We start from the raw sequence: 10,000 nt of genomic DNA on the forward strand, positions 1-10,000 counted from the left end.
TTTTTTTTTTTTCTTTCAGAATTGACAATTTCTTAAAAAAAAGAGAACCCATTCACATGTTATTTGGCATTGGCATAAAAACATGCAAGAAATGATTTCCTTCATTTGTTTTAAATGCAACAAGCTGTTATTTTGCATTTTAGCAGAACCCTGAAAGCAGCAGAACAGAGAACACTCTTTAATATTCGTTGTTTTATCGCGAGTAACAATTGCTATCGCGATATTTAACAACATTATTGCATCTTTTCCTCATGTCGCAGCACCTAAAACCACACCTCACACACAATAATATCTCAACTGTCCCTAAGATCCTGGACACTTAATCACTTAATGGTGCTTTCTGTAATTAGGAAACTGATGAATAATAAAACTTGGTTGAGCATGTTGAACATGTTAAATAAAAGCCTGGCCTGGCTATTAATCTAGCCTTTTTATTTGTTATTAATTTTTTTTAATCCATCTTTCAGTCCAAGATGGCGTTCGAGAGTTTTGGCAGCCGTTCAGACTGATAGATGAACCAACTCTGCCTGCCAAAACCTCCTCCCCTTCCCACACTCATATACGGTTCTTATTTCTGTCCCCTGATAGGCTAATTCTCCTCCACAGCGGATTAATGTCAGCTGGAGAGGAGGAGGATGTCTGCTCCATCTGCTGTTAGGGCCAACCAAAAAACCTCTGACTCTTTACCTCCTCGGCTGTCGGACACTTGGAATGAAAAACTTTGTGATTATTTTTTTTTTTCTGCATTAAGCCCCGGCTCACAGGGGGACCGGTTATACCTTGGGATGTTTATTAAGTTCTAATAGTTACAGAGGTTGCCTGTGGTTTTAATTCTGTGCACATCTGCAGCCTGTTCTCGTAAAACTATTCGTGAAGCGACGAAAGTAAGCACTATAAGGGCCAGGCCCTTACAGTGCTTTTACTTTTCGTAGGGTATGTATGAATCCACTTTGCTAGTTTGACGCAAGGAAAGGGGGTCCGTGTAGCCGGCTTATGGTTCTAGGGTTGTACTTAGTGTCTTCATTAATTCATATAAGTGTGTTTTCACACTGCTTGCTCTTGAGGGAATTACTGTAATTGTTGGAATTGTTGGCTTTTGTAAATTATAGAGTGTGGTCTAGACCCACTCTCTATCTGTAAAGTGTCCTCGAGATAACCTATGTTATGATTTGATACTATAAATAAAATTGAATTGAATTGAATTGTTTTGGGCGAATACGTAATAAACCAATCAGAGATCATCTACCGCTCCTTTAAAACACTTTTAGCGTGAGCTGTAGTTCCAGTGAGACAACCTGTAAGGTTACATAGTGTTGCTTTTAAAAGCCAGGCGCGTTTGTACCTTGGCACATTGTTATTATGATGGAGGAAGCCTCTCACCTCTCTCTCTCTCTCTCTCTCTCTCTCTCTGAGAAGCATCAGATGCCAAGCCTCTGTTCAGCCCTCTCTCTCTCTCTCTCTCTCTCTCTCTCTCTCTCTCTCTCTCTGGAAGCATCAGATACCAAAGCCTAGTTCAGCCTCTCTCTCCCTCTCTTTCCCTCTCTCTCTCTCTCCCCTCTTCCTCTCTCTCTCTCTCTTTCTGTCTCTGTCTCTCTCTCTCTCTCTGGGAAGTATCAGATACTAAAGCATAGTTCAGCCTCTCTCTCTCTCTCTCTGTCTCTCTCTCTCTCTCTCTCTGTCTCTGTCTCCTCTGGGAAGTATCAGATACTAAAGCCTAGTTCAGCCTCTCTCCCTCTCTTTCCCTCTCTCTCTCTCCCCTCTCTCTTCTCTGTCTCTGTCTCTCTCTCTGGGAAGTATCAGATACTAAAGTCTAGTTCAGCCTTTCTCTTTCTTTCTCTCTCTCTCTCTCTCTCTCTCTGGGAAGTATGCTAAAGTGTTGCAGGCCCACCGACCTCCAAAAGCAGACAGTCCTGAATCAAAACGCCCTCATCCTGCAGCTGTCTTCACACTCCTTTGTATCGGTAGAGACAGACATGATTAAACATGAAGAGCTTTGCTTATTACAGACCTGTGACCTGTGAGTGACCTGATGTCATTTCTAAATCACATGAGGTCCGGTCTGGGAGAAGATAAGTCTCGCATGAACAGGACCTCGAGTCTGGGATAACTCAGCGAAAAGAGAAAGGAAGAGGAGAGGAAATGAGACGGGGAGAAGAAAGGAATGAGCACGGAGGAGAAAGAGATGGAGAGATGGAGAGATGGAGGACGCCGTAGAAAATATAGCTGAAGGAGTAGGGAGTTCTGAAAAAAAAAAAAAGAGAGTAACTGAGAACAGGCAATTGTGGAGGCGGAAAGAGATGTAGAACAGATGGAGTTTGTTAAGGTGGTTAGTTAGCTACTCCCTGTGTGTGTGTGTGTGTGTGTGTGTGTGTGTGTGTGTGTGTGTGTGATATGACTTACACTGCCAGCACCCCATGGGTCCATTTTAGACATTTTTTGTTTCTGTGATTAGTGTGACTGAAACGCCGATGGTGTTTTAAGCCCCACTGTCGACTTCAAGGCACCTAACCTCATGGTGCTTTCTTTGTCTTGTAATCGCGATTAGTGTAGCCCGAGTGTGACGTCACATCCATGTTGAAAAACGTAATAACCGCTGGGTTGTTATGCTTTTTTTTGTCACACAATACTACGAGTCGGAGAAAAGATGGATTTTTGTAACATTTTTAGTAACATTTAGGATTCTATTCACCCAGTTATTGACATATTACACACATATATTTCACAGTTTGATACATGAAAATTACGTTTGATTAACGTTACCCGTTAGGCTACTGCTCTGCTTTCTGCTCAAAGGCTCGGCTTAATAAGTCATTGTTGTCATATAGCAACCGAGCTCTAGCCAACTTCAGCTGCACACGCTACTAAATAACTAACCTATAGGTAGCAGTATACAGCGCTATGTGTAATGTCAACAACGACAAAAGTGCTTAAAATTGTAGAAAACCACAATGTTTACTACGGTGATGCACGACGAGCCATCTTTGAAAGTGAACTCTCTATATATACGACCTCGGGGTGTTCTTTTTGCAACTTCCGGTTCAGAACTCCGAAAAAGCGACTCAGAAATCGACTTCGGTGGAGAAAAAGAACGCACCTTAACCTTAACCCCCTAACCCTTGCCTAACCCCTACATGCCTTCCATGCAGTGCTGCTTTCTGTGGCTTTTGTTTATACTAGTACTATTAGAATAACTCATACTTCTCTGAGTCATAACTCTGAGTCGCATCTCAACACACGGACCACGATAAACATGTTTTAAGATTCGTTGTGACTCGCACTTCGTGATGTCATTATGTCAGATGTCAGTTGCAAATAAACGTATGTAAATTTGTTTAGAAATCATAGCAGAAACAGGCTTCTTCTAGCTGCAGAAATTGCCTGAGAATCATCACGTTTTGAAGTCTTCTTCAGTACCAATGCGACGGAGCCGATAGCGCATGGACATCTGTTAGTAGACTGCAATGGTGACATGACACATTCATGAACGTGTCATAAATGTTATAAAACAAGTCATGAACGTTTATGACTTCTGTCATTAAGTGTCATTCGGTTTCTGACATGACAAGTTGACATTAATCAAATTGACATTACCAGAAGCTGTCTTGGTCATGACAAGTTGACATTAAATTTGTTTGGGATGTCTTTGTCATGACAACTTGACATAATGTCATCCTGTTTAATGTCAAGTTGTCTTAATCAGGACAACCCAAACAATGTCAACTTGTCAGGACAAAACCGAATGACACTAAATGACAGAAGTCATAAACGTTCATGACTTTTTTATAACGTTTAGACACGCTCATGACAGAGTCATGTCATAGTTATGTCGATACCTTCAAGTAAACTGTTACCGAAGATACTAACACTACTGAGAGAGTTATCTAACCTGTGTCTGAGTGTGTGTGTGTGTGTGTTTTTCTTGAAACGAGAGGATCAGTCAGATCTTCCTGTCTCCATAGCAACTGCATCTTCCTCCTCATCTGTCTGTCCTTCTCACTTTCTTTCCTGCTTTGTTTTGTTTTATAATGGACCTTTTTTTTTCATTACCATTCTGCCTCTCTCTCTCACACACACACACACACACACACAACACACACACACACACACACACACACACGTGTCTATGATCAGAGCGTGTCCTGTACTGTAACTCGTGCACACACGTCGGTGCTCAGGTGTGTAGGCAGTTACATAAACACACACACACGTTTACTTTTATGTTTGCATGGTTTATTTGATGAAGAATACCTGTGACATCTGCTTCACACATACGCGCACACAAACAGACACACACTCACACACACACACACACACACACACACACACACACAGACATACACACACACACACAGCTCAACAAGCTGCATGTCATCGTGACCTGTTTGCGTGAGCTTCCATGTGAGCAGTGGTGGAAGCATCCAGATCCTTTACTGTGTTAAAAGTACCAAATAGAAACTGAACAAATCATTCAACTATAAGAGTCTGTAAAAGAAGAGGATGAAAAGACTGCTTTATAGTGTATTTTTAGACATTCGTTAACTGTTAAATACTGTGAAAGTTATTTAAAACACAGTTCGTACTGTATTTAGGTACAAAAGCAAACATTTTCTTTCCTTTCGCAGATTTTCTGTCTTTCCTACTACTCTCTACCGTTGTCTCTCTTAACACTACGCCATCTTACAGCGCCGTGGTCTAGCTGCTGCTCTGCCGGTGCGTCCCAAACAGACGCTAAAGGGTGATTTTGTGTCGGTATCGACGCCCGCAACACATTCTCACTGCCATTGCCTCAAAAGTGAAAATTGGTCTGGTGCCTTTGGCGTTTGTTATTGATGCAAAAGTCTCCTTCAGCGTCACATTTAGACGATTTGGTCTGGATTTTTGGCCTCACTTTTTTGACACCTCAGGACTCACATCCAGCCCTTTGGCATCTGCTCTGCCCAGTGTGTCCCAAACACAAATTTTACAAATTACACTATGGCCCACGCTAAGTCCCGCCCTCTGAAGCAGCTCGATTGGTTGGGGTTAGGCATTTGACCTTGAGTAGTTAAGGTTAGGATAGCCTATTGGTCAGGGGATGGGACCTGAACAAATGGGGTTCGTTACCTTGTGTAAGCATGGACGCCTGGTCAATAAATGCTATTGAAGTGCAGGTCTTGGCGTGGCCATAGACTGATTTGTAAATTTGCGTCCCAAGCAGACGCTAAAGGGTGATTTTTGCGGTATCTGGCGCCGAGAGCCACAGACCAAGCTTCCGTTTGTGGCGTGTTGGGAGTGAGAAGGTTGGTTTTCTTACAGGAGAATTCATAACAACGTTGACGTAAAAATACTTGTTTGCAAGTGCAAGGCACTGCATTCACGATCCTACTGAAGTTTAACCCTTGAGTTGTCTTTCCCTTGAACCATGAAAAAAAACACTTTTGTTGTCCCTATCTCAATGTTTTGTTGCTTTTTTCAACAACATTTTTTTATTACATTTTCTGTTTTGTTTTTCAACATTTTTATAGTTTTTTTTCCCCCACCAATGTCTTTTTCCCTTTTGTTGACGTTTTAGCCACTTTTTCCAAAGTTTTTGACGGTTAAAGGTGCAGTAGGTAAGACTTATAAAACTACCTTTCTGTCATATTTGCTGAAACTGACCCTATGTTCCAGTAGAACTACATGAAGCTGGTAAAAAAAAATCCAGCTCCTCTGGCACCACCTACAGCCTGTAGTGTGATTTGCAAAAATCCACCGCTCCCTGTTCAGATGCACCAATCACGGCCGGGTGCTCACGCACACGCATTCATTCTCCCTTGTGAGGGGAAGGGGCTTAGGCCTTGAAGTGCGGAAGTTTGTCAAAATGTACGAAATGTATGAATATCAAAAGTCAAAGTAGTCTTTCTGCATTATGTGACTGATGTAATAAATGATGAGCACTGACGATCGGGTGTTAGAGCAGCATGTGGCTGCTGAAGCTGCTCGAGGTGGAGCGAGTTTTAAGCAAGCGGCGGTAAAGTTTATTCATAGAGACACAAGGTGCCTCACAGTCAAATAAATGAATCAGAGGTAAAACACCAGATAGAAATGAACAAAGAGAACAGACAGGAAACACAAGTTTAAAACACTGAATGTCTGTCTGAACAGATGGTTTTTTGTTTTTAAGCTGCTTTTAAAAGAATCCACCCCACTTTTAAGCTCGTGGGAGATTAGGGGCTGCCGACTGGAAGGTTAAGGTCTCTCCCGATTCTTAAAACGGTTCCTTAATCCTTGTCTTGTCTTCCTGTCGACCATGAACTTGTTGTCCATCCAGGTTTAAAGTGAAATTGAATTTTTGGTGCTTTTTTTTTCATTTTTAGTTCTTTTTTTTTTAATCCTTTTGTCACTTTTTCAACGTTTTGTTTTAAATTCATGGTCAATATACCTAATTTATATGACATTATACCTACTTTTGAGTTAAAAAGCAGAAATTATGAATTATTTTGACTAATAGTTAAGATCAGAGGATGTTGAGTGGATCACAGGGTGGTTTATGTCAAAGTTTAGTCAGGATACTGTTTTAAAACCATTTAAACGTGTTATAAAAATTCAATAAAACACCCAAAATTAAACAAATGTAATCATTCATTTACATTCAAAGATCATTGAATGGGTTCCATACAATGTACATGCATGCATCCATGTTATATTTGGGCATGTTGGTTCAAAGAAACACATATTTCTGATATAAAAACTTTGAAAATGGGTCAAATTTGAGGACAACCCAAGGGTTAAGACTTAAAGGTACGTGTCCACTGGCAGCGCCATTTCCACGCTACATATTCTATTGTCTCCGTATGCGGCCGGGCGCAATGCATCCTGGTAGCGTCGCGGCAGGTTTCGAGAAGCGTGGCGTTTATTTGCGTGAAGTTGAATCCAGGCTACTTGACGCAAATCAGGGGACATTCAGTTCACGGTCACAGAGGCGCGAAGAAACTAGAAAATATTCTCATTTTAACAAGCTGCAATCAGAGAATTTTTACTTTTTATCATAAAAAAAAAAGACTAATCAAAAAATAGTTGCTGTTTAAAATACAGAACATTTTCTGTAAGGCCTTTTATATAAAATTCTGTCATACAAAGCTGCTCAGTTAGTAAACCTCTAAAAATGATGAAAATAACTTAAAAATGTCCAAAAACTGCGTCAAAAACATCGGGGAAAAGCGTCACAAAGGTCAAAAAAAAGCGACAACGTGGACTTCCTGAAACCAATAAATTTTTTTTTTTTTTTGAGGAAGACCAATCTACCTCCGTTCCCTCATTCATCCACTCACTATTCCCTATCTAGTGTTTATTAAATAGTGAACCATAGAGGGAACGACCAAATGAGATTTCAGACACTCAGTGAAAACATTGTTGCATCAGGAGTTGCGGCCGTTGTTTATGTGGATTTGCGGGGCACGCCCAGCATCATGTAAACAAACCGAATCTAAAATACTTCTAATACATCCCTGAAACAAACCCGAGCACCCAGGAGAGTGATAAATATAATATATTATATATAATATATATATGTATATATATATATATGTTGCATGTTACATTTCCACTGTTTGAAATTGAAATGAAAGCCCGCTCCATTTTTCTTTTTCCGTTTTTGCGGTGACTTCTTCTTCTTCTTCTTCTCCGGAAAACACGGCTGCGTTGCATTGTGGGTATACAGGAGTAAAATGAGACTACATCGTATGTACCATAGACAGTATAAATAAACTGGACCAACAGACCCCATGGCTCTGGACGGAGACCAGTGAAGGATATTAGAAGTCACTTTTCCGGTGATCTCTTTATGTTACTGAGCAGCCTCCAACTGAGCTTGAAGACGTGGATGTGGCGTGAGCAACGATGTCGGAAAGTTGTAAGTCTTCTGGTAGCTGTGCCGAGAAATCTCAATCATTCCCAATCTTACAGAGACGGAGACTGTAGGTGTATGTAAGGAGATAACATAAGCACAGGCTAATTATTGATCACTAACATGCTAGTTAACATTAGTAATTAAACCTAAACAGCTCATATAAGTCCAAACTGCCTTTGAGCTTCTCCTGTACTATCTGGTAATTCCTCTACTATGCGACAGTAAGTCGCGTGGTTATGACACAATCGTTAGCCTATTTTAAAAAAACGTCTGCTACAGAGCCATAACGTGAGGTACAAGGTAATGGAGCCTTTTATACATTGTTGTGTTTCTTTAGAAATAAACAATGGACAAATGGAGTCTTTAAACGCCTAGATGTAAAGTTATTCGCTGTCAAAGTGACGCCAAAATGATATTTAGTATTAGAGCACTGCAGAATGTTTGGTGTTTGAAGCTTGAAAAGCTATGAATTAAATATCGCACATGGCTTTAATAGAAACATTTATTTGACGACGCGATGCATCGAGATGTCGAATCAAATTAAATCACTGATATGATAACCGTAGTCGAATCGTGAGATCGGTGAAGATTCACACCTCTAATTACAACACATTTACATAAAAACTCAACACACAGTAGAAGCTCAGTTAAAAGGAGCAGCAGATACTCGATGGCGAGGACTGAACATGGTTAAATAGAGATAAAAAAAAAAGTGCAGAGTGCCGGGCGTACGCTGGCCTTCATATTCACAATATATTCATTAATTCAGAAGAAATAATATAGAAAAAGACGGAGCTAAATCAATGTTACGGTTGATCGAGACGTGGGATGCGTGTGAATGCAAACACTTCAGCTTTTAGTCGTGTTATTGTAGAAAAATGAAAAGGCATCAGAATTCAAGCTGCTCGTATAATAATAATAATGTCGGATCATTCTTTTGGTCGTCTACAAAGCCGGTGTCACAACTAATTTCTTATTTTGTGTTTTTTTGCTTTCAACGGCTGCTCTCTTTCTCTTTTTTGTCTGCTCTCGCTTTTCATCTCGCAGCGAGAATCAAAGTTTCTCTGTCACCGTCGAGACTTTGAAAGCCAGGTTCGCTCTTTGTTCTCTCCGTGTGGGTTTTAAACATTTAACACTTTCTTTTGTTTCTTTGTGTTTCCTGTTGCAGAAAGTCAGCGAGAAGGTCGGTGCTCGGAAGGAACCAAACTAGATGATGACTTCAAAGAAATGGAAAAGGTAAAGTCAGTGTTTTTTTTATGGTGGCCCTGAAGGACCAAACACAAAGGACTAAATAACATTTCACAAAACACAAATACATTTCAAACTACATTTTGTTTTGTGAAATGTTGTGTTTTTGACCTTCAGGGGCCACTGTAGTTTCTCTATTCACACAAAATATAATATAAAATATACTCCAAACCTAATATGAATCAAACCACTGCAGTACATATTAAAGTGCCCATATTGTGTTCATTTTCAGGTTCATAATTGTATTTAGAGGTTATATCAGAATAGGTTTACATGGTTACATTTTCAAAAAACACAATATTTTTGTTGTACTGCACATTGCTGCAGCTCCACTTTTCACCCTGTGTGTTGAGCTCTCTGTTTTAGCTGCAGAGTGAGACATCTCACTTCTGTTCCATCTTTGTTTTGAGTCGCACATGTGCAGTAGCTAGGTAAGGACTACTAGCCAGTCAGAAGCAGAGTATGAGGGCGTGCCCTGACAGTACCTAGGTAAGGACTACTAGCCAGTCAGAAGGCTAGCATCATAACGTGTGCTTTTTTCACTTTGTAAACCTATAACATAACACAAAAAATATATATAACACAATAAAGGAAATGGGAAAAACTAACAGTATAATATGAGCACTTTAAAATATTTATAAATATCTGAGTCTACCCATCTTACTCTCTGCCAGAAAGTGAATGAATGTATTCCCCAAAATGTTGAACTATTATTTTCTTTTTTAATCTATTGACATCTAGATTTACTCATCTAGACATCTAGATTTACTCATCATCGTTAAGTATGTTAGTGTGTTGTCCTCTCACCGTGTCCCTGATGTGTTTTCCTCTGCAGAAGGTGGACATCACCAGCAGAGCCGTGTTGACATCATGACCAGAACTACC

The 10,000-nt window shown here is 40.2% G+C and overlaps 1 pseudogene; it reads left to right on the forward strand.

Moving 5' to 3' along the window:
• LOC114546219 (endophilin-A1-like) overlaps positions 1 to 10,000 on the forward strand; it is a 23,502-nt pseudogene that overhangs the window by 6,944 nt on the left and 6,558 nt on the right.

Source organism: Perca flavescens, chromosome 19 (genome assembly GCF_004354835.1).
Source record: "Perca flavescens isolate YP-PL-M2 chromosome 19, PFLA_1.0, whole genome shotgun sequence".
In the NCBI taxonomy this organism is placed as follows: domain Eukaryota; kingdom Metazoa; phylum Chordata; class Actinopteri; order Perciformes; family Percidae; genus Perca; species Perca flavescens.